The 21748-nt window shown below is 51.2% G+C and overlaps 1 protein-coding gene and 1 long non-coding RNA gene across 3 annotated transcripts in view; one reads left to right on the forward strand and one right to left on the reverse strand.

Annotated features, from left to right (window-relative positions):
- LOC140391586 (uncharacterized) overlaps positions 1-18815 on the reverse strand; it is a 208802-nt gene extending 189987 nt beyond the window's left edge. For both annotated transcript variants that reach the window (XR_011935123.1, XR_011935122.1), the window contains exons 1-2: positions 18676-18815; positions 13717-13855 (exon numbers count right to left, since the gene is read on the reverse strand). This is a non-coding gene — a long non-coding RNA (uncharacterized lncRNA). The remainder of the gene's footprint in view (positions 1-13716; positions 13856-18675) is intronic.
- gpc6a (glypican 6a) overlaps positions 1-21748 on the forward strand; it is a 1492324-nt gene that overhangs the window by 800998 nt on the left and 669578 nt on the right. The window lies entirely within an intron of this gene.

A 21748-nucleotide genomic window follows, 5' to 3' on the forward strand; every position in this document is an offset into this window, starting at 1 on the left:
TTCACAGTAACTACATTGTAGTATTAATGTAAGCCTACTTGTGATACTAATATCAATTACTATTATTACTTGCATAGCTTAACTGCTCACTCAACTGTGCCTATGCCAGAATTAATCAGCCCCCCGGGATCTATCAGCCTCGCCAAGGAGGCCCCAGCTGGGCACCGGTTAGCTCTGGTCACCACAAACGGAGACCAGATGAAACAGAGGGTCTCCCAGGTGATAGGAGGCCTGTGGGTGATTGGCCAACTGGGTGCCAGTTTGGCACTGCCCAGATGCCCAGGTGGCATTGCCAAAGCAAGAAGGGGCACTGCCACGTGGCAGTGCCAAGGTGTTCAGGTAGCATTTTGCCTCTGCTGGGGATCGGGCCCGGGGAGCCCTGCCCATATGAGGTGGGGTACTCGAAGACCCCTCAACAGGTGAGTTGGGGGGCTTGTGGATCGTGTCGGGGGGGTTGAGAGATCGGGGTGCTACTTTTGGTGAGCGGAGCTCTTTGGTGCAGGAAATGCGACTCAGTGCCCCCACAGGGGCCTGAAAAAAGTCTCATTCGATAGCGGGGTCAGTCCCTCTGTTACAACTGCCGGAAATAACCCCAATAAACCCGCATAAAACGAGACTCTTCTTTCTCCATTTAATCACGCCCATTGTGATCACATAGTGATAATTTAAAACATTACTATGCTGGCATTTCAAGTGTCCCCAAGGAGTTTATGTAGGAAGATGATGACCAGTGCTGGTCATTATCTCTGAGGGTACAACATCACAGGGCTCACCCAGACAATGCACCAAATCAAATGCTCACCCTTGGTGGGTCGGGTAGGGCAGATAGTTGGGGTTTGTCAAATGGTGACTCACACATCAGGGGCGAAATTCTCCGTTATCGGCGGAAAGTCCGCCGATCGGCGCAAAGAACGGCGCAAATCCCACTTGCGTCACATCATAAAAATGGGACGATAGTCTCCGGCCCGAAATGGGCTAGCAGCGACGTAACGGGATCCGCGCTTGCGCAGTGGTTCACGCCGTGCAGCGTCATACGCGCTGCACGGCGTGACGGCTCATAAGGCCGCGCAGCTCCCCCCCACCCGACCGGAACACCCGACCGCAACACCCGACTGGATGGCTGGCCGTCGCTCAGCCCCGAGGTTCGAGTCACGCGATGTGGAGGCGCTCCTGGACGCGGTGGAGCAGAGGAGGGACGCCCTGTATCCCGGGCACGGCCGCAGAGTTGCCCCACGCCACAGCCGGCGTCTGTGGAGGGAAGTGGCAGAGGCCGTCACTGCTGTGGCCCTGACACCACGGACAGGCACCCAGTGCCACAAGAAGGTGAACGACCTCGTCAGAGCAGGCAGGGTGAGCCTCCCCATGTCCCCCCTCCCCCATATCCCCCCTCCCCCATATCCCCCCTCCCCCATATCCCCCCTCCCCCATATCCCCCCCTCCCCCATATCCCCCCTCCCCCATATCCCCCCTCCCCCATATCCCCCATATCCCCCCTCCTCATATCCCCCCTCCCCCATATCCCCCCTCCCCCATATCCCCCATATCCCCCCTGCCCCATATCCCCCCCTCCCCCATATCCCCCCTCCCCCATATCCCCCATATCCCCCCTCCCCATATCCCCCCTCCCCATATCCCCCATATACCCCCTCCCCCATATCCCCCCTCCCCCATATCCCCCCTCCCCATATCCCCCATATCCCCCCTCCCCATATCCCCCCTCCCCCATATCCCCCCACCCCCATATCCCCCATATCCCCCCATATCCCCCCTCCCCCATATCCCCACTCCCCCATATCCCCCCTCCCCCATATCCCCCCTCCCCCATATCCCCCATATCCCCCTCCCCATATCCCCCCTCCCCCATATCCCCCCTCCCCCATATCCCCCTCCCCCATATCCCCCCTCCCCCATATCCCCCCTCCCATATCCCCCATATCCCATCTCCCCCATATCCCCCCTCCCCCATATCCCCCCCTCCCCCATATCCCCCCTCCCCCATATCCCCCTCCCCCATATCCCCCCTCCCCCATATCCCCCATATCCCCAAGTGAATCCAGCCCTAACCTTAACCTCTGCAATGCACGCGCAACCGATGGCATGCATTCTTATACCTGCCTAACACTGTTGCCTTTTACCCCTGCCACCACCACCCCCCCCCCCCCCCCCCACAGGAGAAGCGCGCACACAACAATAGGGAGCATGTGAGGACTAGAGGAGGGCCCGCTGATGAGAGGCCACTGACCGTACACGAGGAAAGGGCCCTGGAACTGGCTGGCGGACCTGAGGACCGGGAGGTTGCTGATGCAGAGGTCGGGGGCCCACCAGCAAGTGAGCCACCGACAGCTCGTCCCCATATCCCCACTCCCCTATATCCCCCTCCCCCGTATCACCTGATCACTGCCTGATGTCTAACCATGCATGCTTCATTGTGTATCGCAGGACCAAACGTCCAGGCACCCATCCCCGCAGATGCACACCGCCCGCAGGATGCCCCTCGGAGACCACAGGAGACGGAGAGACCCGCACCCTCCAGCATGCGACGCCCGTAGGATGCCCCTCGGAGACCACGGGAGACGGAGAGACCCGGACCCTCCAGCATGCGACGCCCGCAGGATGCCCCTCGGAGACCACGGGAGACGGAGAGACCCGGACCCTCCAGCATGCGACGCCCGCAGGATGCCCCTCGCACACCACGGGAGACGGAGAGACCTGGAGCAACAGGGAGACGACACCCCCGTCACGTGCGGGAGCGACCACCCAGCGATGAGGGGGGCAGCCACAGGCCCCCGTCACATCCGAGCCAGGACACCACTACCCAGGACACCACTACCCAGGACACCACTACCCAGGACACCACTACCCAGGACACCCCTACCCGGGACAGCACTACCCAGGACACCCCTACCCGGGAAGACAAAATACCGGACAGTGACTCAGAGTGGATGGGTGGAGACGAACCCCCACCCCAAAGTGCCATGGAGTCAGAGTGGGACGAAGAGCACGACACAACGCCACTGCTGTCACCAACACCCTCCACCATCGCAGAAACACTCACCACGGTTGGGCACTTTAGTGATGAGGCGTCTGGTACACTCACTGGTGCGCACAACACAGCCGTCCCGGTACAGCAGGTGGAGGTAGGAGCAGCAGAGGGACCGGGCGGTCGGAGGGAAGCCCAGGCCAAGCGAACATCTGCCGCCCAGATGGATCCCGGGTTCCTGCAGTTACCACGCCCACACATAGATCCGATGCAACCACCGACCCGGAGACGAGTGAAGAGGGTGACGGGCGGCTTGCGGCGGCTGCGGTCGCAGGTGGAGGAGTCCACCCGCGTCCAGGAGCTGGGAGTGGTCCCAGTCATGCGTGCCACCCAGGCTGACACCGCACGGGTGGCGTCCGCGGTGGAGGCAATGGTTGCGACGGTGTCAGACATGGGGAACGGGTTTGCGAGGCCTGGGGCCTTCCGTGCAGGCGGCGTCTGTGGCCCAGGAAATGGCTGCCCTCTCACAGGAGGCCATGAGCCAGTGCCAGCGCCAGATGGCAGAGGCGCTCAACGCCATAGCCCAGCCTCTGCAGGCCATGGCCCAGTCTCTGCAGGCCATGGCCCAGTCTCAGCAGGCCATTGCTGAGGGCATCGGCGCCAGTGGCCATGTGCGAGCCGGCATCGCACTGTCACAGACAGGGTTTGCCAACCCCCTGGGCTCCATGGCTGCAAACCTGCAGACCCCTGTCGATACCAGCACGGGCCTCCAGGACTGGCAGCGCCAGATGTCGGGGGGGCGTCGGATGTCCAGTCCGTTCACATCCCCCACCCATGTAGAGGCCTGGGGGCCATCGGGCACCCCGAGGGAGGAGGAGGTGGTGTGGTCCGTCCCGGCTCCCTCTGTAGGGGAGGTCCCGGTACACCGCGACACCTCGGACTCCCCCCCTTCCGTCCCAGGTGCATCGGGTGGGCAACGGGCAGGACAGGCTGGCAGCTCGCCATCCCAGTCGCCCGGGCCGCAGCCTGGCCCATCTAGGCCAGGACGCCCCAGGAAACGGCCGCCAAAGGGATCCAGTGTCAGAGGGCAGGAATCACAGGAGTCCACCTCCAGTTCTGCTGTACCGTCTGGGGAACCACGTAGACGTAGTCAAAGGGCCCGTAAGGCCAAACAATTAGACACTGAGTAAGTTGGCACGGGTGCAGGGCACAGATGAGTTTTAGGGGCTAGGGCACGTGCATGAACTCCTTTGGTTATTAAAGTCAATGTTACACCTACCGAAGCTGCCTTTGTGCTCTGTCCAAAGTGTGCGGGCGTGTCATGTACGTTGAGCGCAAGTGTGTGTGTGAGGGGTGGTCTTACCTCAGCCCCAGGTGAGTCTGCCCCCTTCCCCCTGGGCCGCCATCAACATCCCCCGGGCAGAGGACGGGACCGTGCGCTGCAGTGTCACAGCCGCATGCAGGGATGGTCCGGGTGGATGGCGGTACTGTGGCCATGGGTCAGACATAGTCCAACGATGTAGAGCCAGGAGCTCATCGCAGGGCGGGTTGTCATCATCCTCCATGGCCTGCGATAGACACGCGTCCACCCGCAACTGTGTGAGCCCGGCCCGTTGTGCCGCCGGTGGATCGGCAATGGGGGGTGGGGGGGTGGTGTGCATGCGGGTGGGGTGGGTGGGGTTGGGGAGGGGGGTGAGGGTGCTGGGTGGGTGGATGGGTAGGGGGTGTGGGTGGTCGGCTGTTGCCATGGTGTGCGGTCTGTGGCCATACGACCCGATTCCCACGCCCATCTAGTCAGTGAAGCGGGCGTCTATCAGTCTGTCCCGTGCCCGCTGGGCCAGCCGGTAACGGTGGACAGCCACCCGCCTGTGTCTACCCCGTCTGCCCTGACCATTGCCCCCATCCCCCTCATCTGGGGAGGACTGTGCCTCTTCCTGCTGCTCCTCCACTCCGCCCTCCTCTGCCTGCGGCACATCGCCCCTCTGCTGGGCTATGTTGTGCAGGACGCAGCACACCACAATGATGCGGCCGACCCTATCTGACCGATACTGGAGGGCGCCCCCAGAGAGGTCCAGGCACCTGAAACGCATCTTCAGCACGCCAAAGCACCTCTCTATCACTCCCCTTGTCGCTACATGGGCATCATTGTAGCGGTTCTCCGCCTCATTGCGTGGCCTCCGTATAGGCGTTATCAGCCACGATCGCAATGGGTAGCCCCTGTCGCCCAGCAACCAGCCCCTCAGCCGGGGATGGCGTCCCTCGTACATGCCGGGGATGGATGACCGCGACAACACGAATGAGTCGTGTACACTGCCTGGGTGACGGGCGCAGACGTGCAGGATCATCATGCGGTGGTCGCAGACCACCTGTACGTTCATCGAATAGGTCCCCTTCCTATTAGTGAACACGGCCCTGTTATCTGCAGGTGGCCGCACGGCGACGTGCATCCCATCGATCGCGCCCTGGACCATGGGGAACCCGGCCACGGCAGAGAAGCCCACGGCCCGGGCATCTTGGCTGGCCCGGTCCACGGGGAAGCGGATGTAGCGGTGCGCCATGGCATAAAGGGCATCTGTCACTGCCCGGATGCACCGGTGCACCGATGTCTGCGATATGCCGGACAGGTCCCCACTCGGTGCCTGGAATGACCCCGTTGCATAAAAGTTCAGGGCCACCGTAACCTTGACGGACACTGGGAGAGGGTGTCCCCCGCCAGTGCCACGCGGTGACAGGTGTGCCAGCAGGTGGCAGATGTGTGCCACGGTTTCCCGGCTCATCCGGAGTCTCCTCCTGCATTCCCGGTCCGTGAGGTCCTGGTATGACTGCCGGGGCCGGTACACACGGGGCGCCCTCGGGTGCCTCCGTTGCCGTGGGGCCGCGACGTCCTCCTTCCCCTCCTCGTCCTGTCGGTCAGGTGTCCCTCCAGCTTGGGCGGCTGCCGCCTGCCCCTCTGCGGCAGCCTGCGCCGCCTCTCTTGCACGCTCCTCCTCCTCCTCCTCCTCATCCAGGGCAACATAGACATGAGCGGCTGCCACCACGGCGGCCAACATCGCTGGATGATCTGAAAACATGACGGCCTGGTCGGGGGGAGGGGAACGACGACATGTCATCATTGCCCATATCCCCTCCTCTCCCCAGCCAGGTGGCATGGACCGCATGGGTCCAACTGTTGGAGGCTGGCACCTGGCCAGGTGGACCAACTCAATTGCCCTCCCATCACCCTCCTCGGCACGGACCCCCTCCCCAACCTCCACCCCAGCACGGACCCCCCCCCCACCCCCCAACCTCCACCCCGGCACGGACCCCCCCCAACCCCCAACCTCCACCCCAGCACGGACCCCCCCCAACCTCCACCCCAGCAAGGACCCCCCCCCAACCCCCAACCTCCACCCCAGCACGGACACCCCCCAACCTCCACCCCAGCACGGACCCCCCCAACCGCCACCCCAGCATGGACCCCCCCCAACCCCCAACCTCCACCCCGGCACGGACCCCCTCCAACCCCCAACCTCCACCCCGGCACGGACCCCCTCCAACCCCCAACCTCCACCCCAGCACGGACCCCCTCCCCAACCTCCACCCCAGCACGGACCCCCCCCCCCCAACCTCCACCCCGGCACGGACCCCCTCCAACCCCCAACCTCCACCCCGGCACGGACCCCCCCCAACCTCCACCCCGGCACGGACACCCTCCCGGCACTTACCCGGAGCCCAGCCTACTCTAACCACCCCCCCCCCCCCCCCCCCCCCTCCCGCCGCACACACACACACACAAGCCGAGACACACCTCTCCTTACGCAATCAGTCTGCGGCCACGCCATTTCCTGCCCAGAGCCAACCCCCCAGGCCGTCACTCACCTCCTCGCTGGTCGGCGTGAGCCTGGAGCACCGGGTCACGCCGATGAAAAGGAGGTTTGATTCACGTTGACGTGAACGGTCATCACGTCGACGGGACTTCGGCCCATCCGGAAGGGAGAATATCGGCAGGCCGAAAATCGGCTGCCTTGCGCAGACCCGTGACATTCTCCGCGGCAGCGGCGCCATTAACGCCCCGCCGACTTTTCTCCCTTCGGAGACTTCGGCGGGGGCGGGATTCACGGCGGCCAACGGCCATTCTCCGACCCTCTGGGGGGTCAGAGAATGACGCCCCTGAAGCCAGTATAAGACGACGATGGAAGCAGCAATGAGAATCTGAGTCAGAGGCTGCAGGGTACTCCAAGCTCTGCTCAGCTGAACCTTAGCGGCTATTGTTGAACATTTGGAGCAGTAGTATAAAATGTGTGATGAACTGGTAGGTCTTCCAGCTGGACTGTACACATACAGAGAGATTGGAGGTGCCCATCTCAAACATGAGTGGCATGATTTCATGGGCCTTTGGGATGATGTCTTCATCCATTAAATGACTGCTCACCTGCATGGAACATCAAATGCAATCAGATGAGATCAGGCAGGCTTTCAACAATGTCTTGCACTCACTGAATGCCATCTTAAACAGGATTCATGAATCCCTAGTCTTGGCTGTTCATCTGCAGCACAGTGATCTCCAGCTCATTGCTGTCAAGGATGTACAGGTGGGGGCAGCATGCTGGAACAGTGGTTAGCACTGTTGCCTCACGGCGCCAAGGTCCCAGGTTCGATCCCGGCTCTGGGTCACTGTCCATGTGGAGTTTGCACATTCTCACCGTGTTTACTTGGGTTTCACCCCACAACCCAAAGATGTGCAGGGTAGGTGGATTGGCCACGCTAAATTGCCCCTTAATTGGAAAAAATTAATTGGGTACTCTAAGTTTATTTTAAAAAATGGATGTGTAGGTTGGCAATGAAAGGGATGATGGTGAAAGGGAACATGGGAGTGAAGACTTGGCCAAAAAAACACTTTCATTTCTCACATATTGGGCTCGATTTTTCCACCCCGCCCACCGCAATAACGCCACGGGTAAGACGCGGACAATGGAGAAGTCCATTAACCTCGGGAGGGATTCTCCGGTCGCCGGGAGGACACAGCCGGAGAATCCTGCCCGTTGCCTCTCCCAATTCCATACTCCACATGCTGCCTCTTGTTCTGATGGGCAATTCTGCTCCTGCACAGATGCAGGTGGAGCAGTTTTTTGACAGTGTCCTCATGGACTCCAAAACCCAGAGGATGTTGGTCATCTTAACAGTCAGAGTGGTGATCTGAGCAGACGGCCAACACCTCTGCTGAAGCCACAGAGTCTGCACTATATGCTATTGTCTTTTAAACAACCTAAATGTAATCCATCCCTTTGAAGGTGACTAATTGGTCAAATATTCCTTCCTCTATTTTATGAGCTTTTCTGACCTCCTTCTAATGCCATTTTCAGTAATCCCTCTGGCAAATATGGAGGCAAAGTAAGTTCTTCAGTATTTCCGCCGTTTCCTTGTCATTTCCTGAGTTTATTTGGTACCTGCCTTCATGATCCTACCCCTATCCTAACTTTGTTATTTTTGTTACTAATGGACAAAATTTTAACTCCAACCTCCAAGATATCTGTGCTTCTCTAATTCTGGTCTCTTTCGTATCTCCAATTTTGATCGCTCCACCACTGGCAACTTTCAGCTGCCAAGGCCCTAATCACTGGAATTCCCTCCTGAAACCTGTCCACCTCTCTGCCATTATATCCCCCTTTCAGGGACTCCTTGAAACCTGCCTCTTTGTCCAAGCTTTTGATAATCTGTCTCCGTATCTCCCATGTGGCTCGATGTCAAATATTGTTTGATTTCGCTTCTATGAAATGCCTTTGGGATATTTTATTACATTGAAGCCAGGATATAAATACAAGTTGTTTTTGTTGTTAGATTTTGGTGGATTTTGTGCTTCTTCACTGTTAGCATATTTTATTTTTTAATGCATGGATTTCGCTCATTCTATTTTGTATCATTTGTAAGGAAATATTGCATTCACAGATCATTTGCAGTAATTAAGGAATCCAACTGAACCAGTGCTATTTCTGGCGAGAGGTATCTCCAGGACAGATGCAGTTTATTTTTTGTGTAAAAGAGAGAATAATGATTACTGTTTATGCTGTAAAGATTCACAAGGGGAGTGTCCCTCAGGAAGCTCACTGACATCTGGGATATGCAGATTTTCTTTTCCAACCATTTGATTCTAAATAATTGAAGTAATTGTGTTCTCCGCAGAGCCAATGTTGCTTCAAGGCAGTGGCTCCGATACTTGGATAAGGAATATTGTTTGTGTTCTGGCAATATTATCAGAATTTTTGTAAGCCGCAGTTCTCATCGCTGCATCTGCAAGCTTTTAGTTTCACACGCTATCCTTGACAATAATTACATCGGCCTTGAGGGTGGAGCAGTTGTGATCATGGGTTCCTTCAATATTGTCTGACTTGCATTTAGCCAAAGTAAATATTACAAACCGGCAAAATATATCTTTTCCACCTCCTCCCAACAAGTTGAAAACAAATTTCATGAAGTGTTCTAAATAAAGCTTGCCATGATTAGAATTATAGCCAGCCAGGGTGTGGGGAAAATGTGGTCAATATCATACCTGAAACTGCCATACTTAGTAATATTTAAATATAAATTTAAAGGCTCAAAGTAGGTTTTCTGACTCTGAACTCAATGAGATAAGACCATAAGACATTGGAGCAGAATTAGGCCACTCGGCCCATCGGGTCTGCTCTGCCATTCAATCATGGCTGATATTTTTCTTATCCCCATTCTCCTGCCTTCTTCCCATAACTCCCAATTCCCTTATTAATCAAGAACCAGATGACCCAGGTATATTTTATTCAGGATACAGAATGCCATATAAAGATTATTATTATTATTTTCAGTCTTGGGATGTGGGAATCACTGGCAAGAACTTATTGTCCATCCCGAATTTCCCTTGAGAAGATGATCTTGAACCACTGGCTTGAGTTTTCTGCAGTGGTAGGAGACAACTGATAGTCCATTTCAGAGGGTAGAGGCCACATGGCTGGAGTCACATATGGACCACCAGGTAAAAACCTGAGGAACATTAGTGAACCAGATGGAATTTTATGACTGTTGCTAACTTTTGGTTGGTTCACTTGGCTCTGTTTTATAACCTTTGCTCTCGAGTCGCCAGGTATCTTTATGATACCGCCACGAGGTTCAAGTTTGAGTAATGACCAATAATTCAATACACCGATTAGTAAGATTTAAATCAAAGCACATTTATTATACACAGTAATCGCTACTCATGCACAAATTCTACGTCTAAGCTACTTCTACGACTAACAGGCCTGTACTTAACTTCGGACTGGCCCACCAGATCAGGGGAACAAATGGCCTTTCATTCGGGTTCTGAGTCTATGGGATTCGAAGTTGGTACGGATTGATAGCTATGAGTGCCTATCTCATAGTGAGCGTTGACTTAAGACTTACGATCTCTCGGCGGCAGTTGAACCGGTCACGGTCAATGTTGGTTCGCGTTGCTGGGTGACCCGGTCAAGAAGAACGATTTGAACTTGGGGGCTTAACTTTATAGTCCCCAGGGGCTTCCTGCCTTTTGGGGCGCACCCTATACCTGGTTCTAGGTGATTGGACTTTGTTCCAATCGCTTGGTTCGATTTCTCCAATACTGGAGCGGTTCCCTGATCGATGGGCGGTCTTGAGGTGTCCGTTAACCTCTTTTGTGTTGGCTCCTGCTGGCACCGGGGAGTCTGGCTTAGTTTTGTTTGTCCCAAATGTTGCTATTGTTCCCGGGGATTGCTTATTAGTATGTAGATGGTTGCTACATTATTATGCAGATGGCTGCTAGTATCGATGCTGTCTCGGCCTTTGCAGAGTTAAATACACAGCAAACTTGCACCTGCTGGTTTCTGCCTGTGTTGGCTGAATTTCCCTTCAGCCTTTGCCGTTCGCCATTTTAAATCAGGTGGCTACATGACATTCCTGCAGTTTCGTAATAACTATTAATAAGACTAGCTTCTTATTCCAGATTTATTAATTGAACTTAAATTCCTTCAGTGATGGGATCTGAACTCATGGCCGGGTTTCTCCGGTGTCCGGCGGGGTGGGCCGTACCGGCGCCAAAGAGTGACGTGAACCACTCCAGCGTCGGGCCGCCCGGAAGGTGTGGAATCCTCAGCACCTTCGGGGGCTAGGCCGGTGCCGAAGGGCCTCCGCCGGCTGGTGCGAGTTGATGCATGTGCAGGAGCGCCAGCGTGTACCCAGAACTGCTCCGTGATTCCTGCGCATGTGCAGGGGTTTCTTCTCCACTCCGGCCTGTGTAAAGCTCCTCCATTGCAGGCGCGGAGGGAAAGAGTGCCCCCACAGCACAGGGCCGCCTGCAGATCGGTGGGCCCTGAACGCGAGCCAGCCCACCGTGGGGTTCCCCACGGGGCCGGATCCCTCCATGCCACCCCGAGGACTCCGCAGGCCGCTCTCAGAGCCAGGACCCGCCGGTACAGACCTTGTGTAATTCACGCCGGCGGGACTGACCAAAAACAGGCGGCCGCTCGGCCCATCGGGGACCAGAGAATCGCCGGTGGGGAGGGGGCCAATGCCAACAGGCCCCAACCGGCGCGATCCCCGGAGAATTCGGCAGCCGGCGTCGGAGCCCCAGCGATTCTCCAACCCGGCGGGGGGGCGGAGAATCCCGACCCATATCTCTGGAGAATTAGTCCAGGCTTCTGAATTAACAGTTCATTAACATTACCACTTTGCTAAATCCTCATGACCAGGTCACGTTCTCATCAATGAACATCGGAAGTGCAATTCGTGAGTTTAGCCACTATGTATATTCATGCCAAATATATTAGCAAATTTGCTGACTGTGGTGACCTTGCGGTTTTTTTTGTATGTTTTATCTAATTTGCGTGTTAACAATTCTTAAAATACCTAGAGAAGTGTAAAGGTGCTTTTTCATTGAATAACATACAGCATTAATTCAGGCAATGTTACATGAAATGAATAATCTTATTGAATCTGATGCTCACCTGCAGCTCATACTTAGTTTTATAAAAGAAACAGCCAATCCTTTCCACCGCTGTGTAACACCGAATCCGCTTCTAGTGGGAAATAATTGGACCTGTACCTCCTCAAGCATGTTCTTTTGACACCCATTAATTTCTTGTGAGTTTTGCAATACTGATCACACAGCAGAATGAGGCCGGCAAACTCATTCCTGATATTATATGCAAAGAAATCAGTAAGGAAGTGAGCCTTGTCAGTTGCAGCTTGTGACGGATGTGATGGTATCAATGCACCCACAATCATATTCCAAGCAGCTGGACATGCTGTTCAAATGCCAAGGTAAGTTATTTTGGCTTTGCAACTTCATAGGGAGTTAAGATATAGCAGAACCTTGCAGTATATGTCAAAATGCAGCACTCACATTAAATATATTGTGAAAGAGAACTCAATATGGTTTTGTAACAATGATTCTGAATTCCTTAAAATTGAGATAAATGACATTTTTTTTTTTAATGTACATTTTTTATTAACTTTGTGTTCATCCAAGTGAAGGATGTTAGTGATGGGAAACATGAAATGTCCTTACAATCTCAGAAGGTCTCATGTTAGCTGACTGTGTTAAAATTTGCACTCTGCCAAATTTGTGAATACCTTAGTTTTAAGTTTAATCTTCAAAAAGGGGCATTTCAAGGACCAGCGCATACAAGGAAGCTTTGAAAAGGCAAACAACTCAGTAGATGAATGTGAAATTGAGGGCTGAATGAGTAGGTGGCAGGCTAGGACATGGGAGTGGTGGGGCGGTGGGGGTGGGGGGCAGTTAAATAGTAGGAGCCACAGTGGGATGGCGCTCCAGTGCAGTCCCACCACTTAGCTTGTTGCAATGCTGGCTCATTTTCTAAAATTCTTGCTGTTGAGGTGAATTAGCTGCCTGTTCCATGGAGGTGGGAGGTCAGTTTGCAGAGTTACAGACCCTTTTAAGAGACAATTTATAGAGCCTGCAACATTTTGCCAATGGTGCAGTGACTTCCTCCTTAGCCATAATGTGGAGATGCCGGCGTTGGACTGGGGTGAGCACAGTACGAAGTCTTACAACACCAGGTTAAAGTCCAACAGGTTTGTTTCGATGTCACTAGCTTTCGGAGCGCAGCTCCTTCCTCAGGTGAATGAAGAGGTATGTTCCAGAAACATATATATAGACAAATTCAAAGATGCCTAACAATGCTTGGAATGCGACCATTAGCAGGTGATTAAATCTTTACAGATCCAGAGATGGGGTAACCCCAGGTTAAAGAGGTGTGAATTACATCAAGCCAGGACAGTTGGTAGGATTTCGCAGGCCAGATGGGGGATTCATGTCACATTACATTCATCCCCCACCATCTGGCCTGCGAAATCCTACCAACTGTCCTGGCTTGAGACAATTCACACCTCTTTAACCTGGGGTTACCCCATCTCTGGATCTGTAAAGATTTAATCACCTGCTAATGGTCGCATTCCAAGCATTGTTTGGCATCTTTGAATTTGTCTATATATGTGTTTCTGGAACATACCTCTTCATTCACCTGAGGAAGGAGCTGTGCTCCGAAAGCTAGTGACATCGAAACAAACCTGTTGGACTTTAACCTGGTGTTGTAAGACTTTGTACTTCCTCCTTAGCAGCAGCCCTGGGGGCTATCGGAGCCAGACGCTCCATGACCCAAAGAGGAGGCCCTGGTGAGCAAACACAGCACCCCCTCTCCTCCACCCTGACCCCAATGATCTCCCTGGAGGGGTTTCTGTCAGCCCACTGAATCTTCAATGTTTAATTTACTTACCATGAGGTGCCGATGGCCTCCTGCTTTGAGGATGTAGGCCTTCCATCAGGCCCTTGGCAACCAGCTCAGAAGGAAGAGGGAGGAGGCATCAGGACATCATCAGTGGAGCCACGCTCTGCATGATCATCTCATGTGGTTCCTATTTTTAAAAAATGAAGATCACTGTTGGCCCATATTTTCCCCAACTTTTTGCACTTTGTTACAGACAATCGCAATATCCTCTTGGCCAAAATCCTGTAAGGAAAGTCATTCTATGTCAAAGTTATCCAAATAACACTTCCAATAATACATACAATACTTCACTATTCACCTTTTGTTCTTTCCTTGAAAGCCTGTCTTGTGTGCCTTTACCTGCCCTTGTTCTATGCAGTCCTGCCCAGCTGCAACCTGGCTGGTGGAAAACAGCTAAGTTTTAACGCGAGAGATATTAAGTGGTCTTGCATGGTGGCTGCCAAGATCTCCAGGCATTTAGGTCACAGCTTCAGACTGTATCCCCTCAACATGGGCAGGGGTTGGACCAGTCCAACGCCGGCATCTCCACATCATAACATGGGCAGGAACAGTCTTGCCGAGGTGTTGGAGTGCTAATAATAGGAGCACAAATCCTGAGAGAAAACAGGTCTATGCACTGCAGAGACACCACATTCCTCCAAGGTGGTGCCTCTGTAATCCTAGTAATCTGGTGGAGCACAGATAGATAGAATACTGTGAGAGTCTGCATGTCCTTTTGAAAACTGGCATCTCAACAGCAGTATGAGCCAGCATGGCATCAAGCTATGTTGCTTGACAACAAATAGAAATTTAAAGAGCTCAGTCTGAGTGCTCACCTCAGCACTCAGATGTCGGGGGCTTCTGGAGTACTGCAATGGAAGCTGTCCCACTGGCCATCCGGCACCACATCAGGCTGGTTCGTAAGTGCCGTCACGGAATTGAAGGCCTGTTCCAAGTTGGAGCTCGATTCTTCCATTTACTATGATGGTGATAAAAGGCTCTGTGGCAGGCCTGCCAATGCACCAAGCAGTTTGATGTGTATATGAACACATGGATTAGGAGCAGGAGTAAGCCATTCAGTCCCTCACTCCTGCTCCGCCATTCAATAAGACCATGACTGACCTGATCACAAGCCTACCCTAATAACCTTTCACCCCCTTGCTTCTCAAGTAGGATGCCTTTCGGTCTTTTCCTGTACACCATCCCATTGAAGTCCTCATCTGAGCCCTATGTAGCAGAACCCATCTAGGGCCTTGCTTTCCAATGAGCTGGTATATGTGCCATCTATTCCCCTCGGCAGGACTGCAGCCCACCTTTGCCCAGTGACATCTCAGATCTCACCTTCATAGTATCCAGTATCTCACTTCTATAGTCATGCCATTTAACCTGGTGACTGGAAATGTCAGATCAAATGATGGTGTTACTTCCTTAGAGTTCCTGTTCTTATCACCTTTCATGTTCATATACTATTGGTTTGCCAGGTGGCAGGTTTTTGAAAACATTAATGCAGAAGGGGAGAATTGGAGTGAGTGAAGTGTGGGTGGGAGAAAGCAAGAGGTGCACAGTTATGCTGAACACAATTTTACGGCCATGCTGGGCCCAAAAAGCAGCTCGACAAGATGCAGTGTGGCTGACAGAAACCGGGAGACCTCGCTCCTGAGATCTACCTGGTTCACAATGCTTCGAGAGACCTAACGCGATCTTGCGCGACGTTGCAATGTAAATCCTGCCCATTGTGGCAAATCTGCCTATTAAAGAGAGACAGTTGGTCTCACTTTAATGTGCTGATTCCTGAGGTACCCGAGGCATGGGATCTATCTCCTTCGCCTCGGAGACCTTTGGTGAGCGCCATTCAGTACTGGTCTCCATAATCGGGGACCAGAGGGAACAGCACTTGTGGGGTCTCCCAGGGGATTGGAAGCCCCCAGCTACATGCCCTTTTTTTCAGGGTGGTACCCTGGCACTGCAGGTGCCACCTGGCCACTCTGGCACTGTCAGCCTGGCACCCTGGCTGGCATTTTGTTCATGGTGGCCATCCAGTCGGGGGTGCCCTGCATGGGTGTTGGCTGGGGCTTGGGGGGTTCGGGGGTCACTTCAGGAGCTCATCCCGATTTCTCGCTACACTGAGGAGTTCTGGTGAGCGGAGCTCCTCCATGCAAAAAAATGGGGCTATGTTACCCGCTGAGGCCCCCTATCGAAAGAGAGTGCCGTTTTATAGCGAATTTCTTGGCTCTGCGAGCGCCGGGAAACATACGGCTAACTACACTCGCTTTGGGAGTTTGTTCCCATTCAGTTAAATCCAGCCCACTATCTGCAGTCTGCACGTCATAACAATTGTAGGATGATGTTGAAACTTTTAAAAAAGACCCGGACATTTCACTGGTTGTCAGAATGTTAGGAGGTATTTGACAATCTGAAAACTGTGTTAACTACCGCACCAGTTTTAGCAATACCAAGTCAAGGCAGCCATTGGTGCGAGTGATGTGGCCATTGGTGCTGTACTGTTACAAGAAGATGACAAAAGTAGAGAAAACCATTTTGGTTATTTTTCCAGAAAACTATTTATTCATGAAAAGAAGTATTTGACCATTGAGAAGGAAACATTGAGTTTGTCATTGCAACATCTTGACATTTATGTTGTGAGCAATTCATCAGAGTCAATTGTTTATATTGACGTTTCTGGAATAGTTTAAAGAGCAAAATGCAAGACTGTTTAGATAAAGTTTACCGTGGCAACCATTTAACTTGAAAATTATACGTGTAGCAGGAAGAGGAAACGTGATTACAGATGCTTTGTCACAACTTTGAGATTGAAGACGAAAGGAACATACAAGGTTGGGAAGGAAAGACTGAAATGGACTGTACTGGTGGTTAGATTTGCATACAGAAATATGATGAGATGTGTATCACATCTGTAATGGTAGCATTTAGTAATGAGTAATGTTTAAAGTTGAAAAGGCTTTGGAAATGAAGCCATATTTTCATATTGTGGGTTCTTTTTTAAAGGGGGAGGTGTGATGAATGTAGGAAATTGTTATATATTATATTTTATATTTTGTTGTACTAATGTTATTAAAAACTCTGGCTTCCAATGCATACAGGCAGTATGTCTGCTATCTTCGAGAGTTGCAGAGCAATATATCAGAACATTTCTTGATAAACAGTCTCTGGCACCAACGAGATAGCTGCCTCAGTGTTCACCTCCATCTTCACTGGCTGACTGTCCCATAATGTCAGTTTGTTGTGCTAGCATTGGCGAGTACATTTAATGACAGTTCATCTTTGGACTATGAATCAAATTCCTTCTTGCATCCTTTTTATACCAATTGGATACTTTTCCTTGATTCAGCTTGTCATTTGTTTCATTTGGCTCTTTCTTTCTGAAATTTTTGCCTGAGGTTGTTTCTTTTTCCAGCAAGCGTGTGCAATGATACCCTTTCTGGCACAATTTCTGCACATGATTGTTGTCTTTGTACCAACAATCTGCCGCTAGGTGCTGGGGTTTTGCACAACAATGGCAAGTGTGGGTCTGTTTTTCATTTGAGTTTCAGCCGACATCTTGTGAATTCTTGTGCTTGAACTAAACTGTTGACCTTCTTTGGCTGCTAATTCCAAGGATAAGGCAAATCTCCAAGCTTTCTTTAAGGTCAGGTTGCTTTTGTTAACAACCCCTTTTGAATAACTTTGCTCCGTAAACCACAGTCGAATCTATCTCTGATGGTATTGTTTAACATATCCCCGAATTTGCAGTTTTCAGCCAGTTTTCAGGGTAGCTGCGGTACGGTGGCACAATGGTTCGCACTTTGACTTTGCAGTGCCAGGGACTGGGGTTCTATTCCCAGCTTGGGTCACTGTCTGTGCGGAGTCTGCACGTTGTTCCCATGTCTGTCTGGGTTTCCTCCGGGTGCTCTGGTTTCCTCCCATAAGCCCCGAAAGACGTGCTTGTTAGGTGAATTGGACATTCTGAATTCTCCCTTAGTGTACCCGAAAAGGCGCTGGAGTGTGGCGACAAGGGGATTTTCACAGTAACTTAATTACGGTGTTAATGTGAGCCGACTTGTGACACTAATAAAGATTATTATTATTAAAAGCTGTAGCTACTTCTGTAGCTTCATCTTGGTTGCACTGATGAAACCTAAACCTTTCTGTGATGACTAAAGTTTTTGATGAATAGTGGCCCTGCAAAATCTCTCCAATTTCTTTGTTTTTGTGCCTGGCATTTCCGGCTGTGCCATATTCCTAAGGAGGCTAAGGCCGGGATTCCCTGGCCTCCCAGCCTCGCGCTTTACGGCGGCGGGAAGTGCCGTGCCATTCGCTGGTGGGGAAATTCTCTTTTCCTGCTACTGTCAATGGGAATTCCCATTGAATCCGCCCCACGCCGCCAGAATATCCACAGGTGAGGATGCACCAGGCAGGACGAGAGAATCCTGCCGCCAGCGAATGTTTCCCCCCCCCCCCCTCATTTTGTGGGGAATTTTGGGACTTTATACCTGCTGCTATCTTGTTAGCTTTAACAAAATATTCGAATTGTTCTGTATATGAGCTCCATCATCCTGTATTCTCACCAAATGGTCCCACGGGGCCAAATCTATGGAAGGACCTGTGTGTGCACAATGTGCCACAAATATTTAGCACTACCTTGCTTTCTTTCTCCCCAAAACAATGCACAACCTGAGTTCAGCCTGTTTCCCTTTGTGTTTTCAACACCACCAGCTCCAAATTAGTTGTTGCAAGGTACTTGCTGCTGATGGCTACCGCTTTCGTTTTGGGTAGGGCACATGCGGGCTTCTCTCCAAGGCTGTTTCCATTCTGAGTTTTCAGTGATTTTACAGTTTCTCCCGTGGCTGTAACCATTGATTGTCTCTCCCCCCCCCCCCCCCCCCCCCCCCCCCCATTGCCAGCTTTCATGATGCAACAATTTCAATTCATTATTATTTCTTTGGGTACCTACAAACGCTGTTCGCCTACCTCATCGGCAATTTGTATGTGGGAGATTCGAGATTGAGTCAGCAGGCCTTGGGGGTTCAACCAAAACGTTGAGCTTTATTTAGAAAATATGACCACAACAGGCTGCGATGTTAGACTGCCCATTTGCCCGCACACACAGCCAGTGACGTCGTTTCCGATGACGTCATGCAATCGTTCTCTTAAAGTGCCCCTGTTCAGCTACACGGCTGCTTGTGAGGAAACTCTAAAAATACTATGAATACACAACAGGCTGATGTTTTTCTCCAATATTTAAATGGCAGCAATTTAAATAACTTGACAGGTCTACACTTGTATAGATTTCATCCACCTTTTATGAGTAGTTACATCAATCAAGCACAGCGAAATAAGGCCCTCACTCTAGCGAAAATGGGGTCTGTTTGAATTTAGCACTGAGTTCAAATGGGCCTGTTGAGTTAGGATTTCCCCCCGTGTGTGAGTCACGTCCCACCCCCATTGCCCCACCGGATATGTCAGAAATGGGTTCTGGATCTCTGGCATAACATTGGCAAAAATCTCGGCCGGTATCTCCAACTGAAATCTCAGTCCAAACTATATGGTCAAATCTCTCGAGTTGAGTTACACATTTAAAAAAAAAATTTCCAACCAAGCACGCATTGGAGGGCATATTTGCAAACAAGAATTCTTTATATTGTGAAACACTTTTCCCACTTATACACTGAACTCAATGACAAGTTCAGTATGCATTTAGAGGTAAAGATACAATGTTTGCCCTGTACACGACTTGATGCTAAGCCAGAAATCCACATCTCAGCAAGCTATTAGCTGCATCAGTACAGCAATTCAACTTATTTCATTGAGGTACTTTGAAGGATGAGCTGAACTTGATGACTTGCCAAGTCGCAGAATTGAGGTACCAGTCTAGTTCCAGTACATTATCATTATTTAATGAGTCTTTGAGAGAAGTCGCCTTACCTTTGTGGGCAGTTATATCATACAGTTGCGAATCTAAAGGGTTGCCTGCCACACAAGAGCTGAATTAACTTTGTGCCAGGGAAGGTCTTTAACTTATCCCTCTGTCATCCCTGACAGATTTCTCAGGATGTCATTTAAGTTCTTCTAACTGTGGAAAAAAACAGCCTAAAGCTTTCAGATGTTCTTGACATTTCAATTATAGACAAGTCATCGAATAATTCTCCAGAACCGTTTCCTTTTCTGTCTTTTCATTTCAATTATGATGGAGTTTTAATAACCTGCTAATAATCTAAATCATAGTTCCCCTTTTTACTGTGTTCGGAATGTTGTTTATAAATATGCAAGCCCTAATGAAAATTTATTACCTTTTGTAGCAATCATAGGAAAAGGAGCACTTGATTGCCTTTCTCACATCAGAAAGCATAACCAGTTTTTTTTCCCTGTTTAAATGATTAAATTATCACAATTCAATAATAGGGCATGGTTGCACAGTGGTTAGAACATAGAACATAGAAAATAAAGCACAGAACAGGCCCTTCGGCCCACGATGTTGTGCTGAACCTTTGTCCTAGATTAATCATAGATTATCATTGAATTTACAGTGCAGAAGGAGGCCATTCGGCCCCCCGAGTCTGCACTGGCCCTTGGAAAGAGCACCCCACCCAAACCCAACACCTCCACCCAACACCAAGGGCAATTTTAGACACGAAGGGCAATTTATCATGGCCAATCCACCTAACCTGCACATCTTTGGACTGTGGGAGGAAACCGGAGCACCCGGAGGAAACCCACGCAGACACGGGGAGGACGTGCAGACTCTGCACAGACAGTGACCCAAGCCGGAATCGAACCTGGGTCCCTGGAGCTGTGAAGCAATTGTGCTATCCACAATGCTACCGTGCTGCCCTTAAGAACAAATAAATCTACACTATATCATTTTACCGTAATCCATGTACCTATCCAATAGCTGCTTGAAGGTCCCTAATGTTTCCGACTCAACTACTTCCACAGGCAGTGCATTCCATGCCCCCACTACTCTCTGGGTAAAGAACCTACCTCTGATATCCCTCCTATATCTTCCACCTTTCACCTTAAATTTATGTCCCCTTGTAATGGTTTGTTCCACCCGGGGAAAAAGTCTCTGACTGTCTACTCTATCTATTCCCCTGATCAGCTTATAAACCTCTATCAAGTTGCCCCTCATCCTTTTCCGTTCTAATGAGAAAAGGCCTAGCACCCTCAACCTTTCCTCGTAAGACCTACTCTCCATTCCAGGTAACATCCTGGTAAATCTTCTTTGCACCTTTTCCAAAGCTTCCACATCCTTCCTAAAATGAGGTGACCAGAACTGTACACAGTACTCCAAATGTGGCCTTACCAAAGTTTTGTACAGCTGCATCATCACCTCACGGCTCTTAAATTCAATCCCTCTGTTAATGAACGCGAGCACACCATAGGCCTTCTTTACAGCTCTATCCACTTGAGTGGCAGTTTTCAAAGATGTATGAACATAGACCCCAAGATCTCTCTGCTCCTCCACATTGCCAAGAACTCTACCGTTAACCCTATATTCCGCATTCATATTTGTCCTTCCAAAATGGACAACCTCACACTTTTCAGGGTTAAACTTCATCTGCCACTTCTCAGCCCAGCTCTGCATCCTATCTATGTCTCTTTGCAGCCGACAACAGCCCTCCTTACTATCCACAACTCCACCAATCTTCGTATCGTCTGCAAATTTACTGACCCACCCTTCAACTCCCTCATCCAAGTCATTAATGAAAATCACAGACAGCAGAGGACCCAGAACTGATCCCTGCGGTACGCCACTGGTAACTGGGATCCAGGCTGAATATTTGCCATCCACCTCACGGCTCACGGCGCCAGGGACTGGGATTCAATTCCACCTTAGATCACTGTCTTTGTGTGGGGTTTGCACGTTCTCCCCATGTCTGCGTGCGTTTCCTTCGGGTGCTCCGGTTTCCTCCCACAGTCCAAACATGTGCAGGTTAGGTGGATTGGCCATTCTAAGTAGTCCATTAGTATTTTAAAAAAAGGTGTGTAAGTTAAGTTAAGGAGTTATTGGGATAGGGCGAGGGAGCAGGCATGGGTGAGTGCT

The sequence above is a fragment of the Scyliorhinus torazame genome, chromosome 15 (assembly GCF_047496885.1).
Source record: "Scyliorhinus torazame isolate Kashiwa2021f chromosome 15, sScyTor2.1, whole genome shotgun sequence".
Lineage (NCBI taxonomy): Eukaryota > Metazoa > Chordata > Chondrichthyes > Carcharhiniformes > Scyliorhinidae > Scyliorhinus > Scyliorhinus torazame.